This window comes from Styela clava, chromosome 5, assembly GCF_964204865.1.
Source record: "Styela clava chromosome 5, kaStyClav1.hap1.2, whole genome shotgun sequence".
NCBI classification, from domain to species: Eukaryota; Metazoa; Chordata; class Ascidiacea; order Stolidobranchia; family Styelidae; genus Styela; species Styela clava.
This window is the reverse complement of record NC_135254.1, coordinates 22377113-22379612: the sequence shown is the minus strand read 5'-3', so window position 1 is coordinate 22379612 and position 2500 is coordinate 22377113.

Below are 2500 nucleotides of genomic sequence, written 5' to 3'. Positions count from 1 at the left end.
TTTTTTCGGCTCGGCTTCTTTCGACGCCGATGCCGGCGACGCAGCACTCTCTCGCCCGCCAGCCACCGAGAAAAGGGTGCGCTCCGACCGGCCCCGCACCGCTCTTTCTTGGCTCATTCGAAATTACTGTCTTTCGCTCTGACATGCCTTACCTAGGGTTAGGTTAGTATGCTTGCACGTTTGTACTTTAACTTTTTTCGGCTCGGCTTCTTTCGACGCCGATGCCGGCGACGCAGCACTCTCTCGCCCGCCAGCCACCGAGAAAAGGGTGCGCTCCGACCGGCCCCGCACCGCTCTTTCATGGCTCATTCGAGTTTACTGTCTTTCGCTCTGACATGCCTTACCTAGGGTTAGGTTAGTATGCTTGCACGTTTGTACTTTAACTTTTTTTGGCTCGGCTTCTTTCGACGCCGATGCCGGCGACGCAGCACTCTCTCGCCCGCCAGCCACCGAGAAAAGGGTGCGCTCCGACCGGCCCCGCACCGCTCTTTCTTGGCTCATTCGAAATTACTGTCTTTCGCTCTGACATGCCTTACCTAGGGTTAGGTTAGTATGCTTGCACGTTTGTACTTTAACTTTTTTCGGCTCGGCTTCTTTCGACGCCGATGCCGGCGACGCAGCACTCTCTCGCCCGCCAGCCACCGAGAAAAGGGTGCGCTCCGACCGGCCCCGCACCGCTCTTTCTTGGCTCATTCGAGTTTACTGTCTTTCGCTCTGACATGCCTTACCTAGGGTTAGGTTAGTATGCTTGCACGTTTGTACTTTAACTTTTTTTGGCTCGGCTTCTTTCGACGCCGATGCCGGCGACGCAGCACTCTCTCGCCCGCCAGCCACCGAGAAAAGGGTGCGCTCCGACCGGCCCCGCACCGCTCTTTCTTGGCTCATTCGAGTTTACTGTCTTTCGCTCTGACATTCCTTACCTAGGGTTAGGTTAGTATGCTTGCACGTTTGTACTTTAACTTTTTTCGGCTCGGCTTCTTTCGACGCCGATGCCGGCGACGCAGCACTCTCTCGCCCGCCAGCCACCGAGAAAAGGGTGCGCTCCGACCGGCCCCGCACCGCTCTTTCTTGGCTCATTCGAAATTACTGTCTTTCGCTCTGACATGCCTTACCTAGGGTTAGGTTAGTATGCTTGCACGTTTGTACTTTAACTTTTTTCGGCTCGGCTTCTTTCGACGCCGATGCCGGCGACGCAGCACTCTCTCGCCCGCCAGCCACCGAGAAAAGGGTGCGCTCCGACCGGCCCCGCACCGCTCTTTCTTGGCTCATTCGAGTTTACTGTCTTTCGCTCTGACATGCCTTACCTAGGGTTAGGTTAGTATGCTTGCACGTTTGTACTTTAACTTTTTTCGGCTCGGCTTCTTTCGACGCCGATGCCGGCGACGCAGCACTCTCTCGCCCGCCAGCCACCGAGAAAAGGGTGCGCTCCGACCGGCCCCGCACCGCTCTTTCTTGGCTCATTCGAAATTACTGTCTTTCGCTCTGACATGCCTTACCTAGGGCTAGGTTAGTATGCTTGCACGTTTGTACTTTAACTTTTTTCGGCTCGGCTTCTTTCGACGCCGATGCCGGCGACGCAGCACTCTCTCGCCCGCCAGCCACCGAGAAAAGGGTGCGCTCCGACCGGCCCCGCACCGCTCTTTCTTGGCTCATTCGAAATTACTGTCTTTCGCTCTGACATGCCTTACCTAGGGTTAGGTTAGTATGCTTGCACGTTTGTACTTTAACTTTTTTCGGCTCGGCTTCTTTCGAGGCCGATGCCGGCGACGCAGCACTCTCTCGCCCGCCAGCCACCGAGAAAAGGGTGCGCTCCGACCGGCCCCGCACCGCTCTTTCATGGCTCATTCGAGTTTACTGTCTTTCGCTCTGACATGCCTTACCTAGGGTTAGGTTAGTATGCTTGCACGTTTGTACTTTAACTTTTTTTGGCTCGGCTTCTTTCGACGCCGATGCCGGCGACGCAGCACTCTCTCGCCCGCCAGCCACCGAGAAAAGGGTGCGCTCCGACCGGCCCCGCACCGCTCTTTCTTGGCTCATTCGAGTTTACTGTCTTTCGCTCTGACATGCCTTACCTAGGGTTAGGTTAGTATGCTTGCACGTTTGTACTTTAACTTTTTTCGGCTCGGCTTCTTTCGACGCCGATGCCGGGGACGCAGCACTCTCTCGCCCGCCAGCCACCGAGAAAAGGGTGCGCTCCGACCGGCCCCGCACCGCTCTTTCTTGGCTCATTCGAAATTACTGTCTTTCGCTCTGACATGCCTTACCTAGGGTTAGGTTAGTATGCTTGCACGTTTGTACTTTAACTTTTTTCGGCTCGGCTTCTTTCGACGCCGATGCCGGCGACGCAGCACTCTCTCGCCCGCCAGCCACCGAGAAAAGGGTGCGCTCCGACCGGCCCCGCACCGCTCTTTCTTGGCTCATTCGAAATTACTGTCTTTCGCTCTGACATGCCTTACCTAGGGTTAGGTTAGTATGCTTGCACGTTTGTACTTTAACTTTT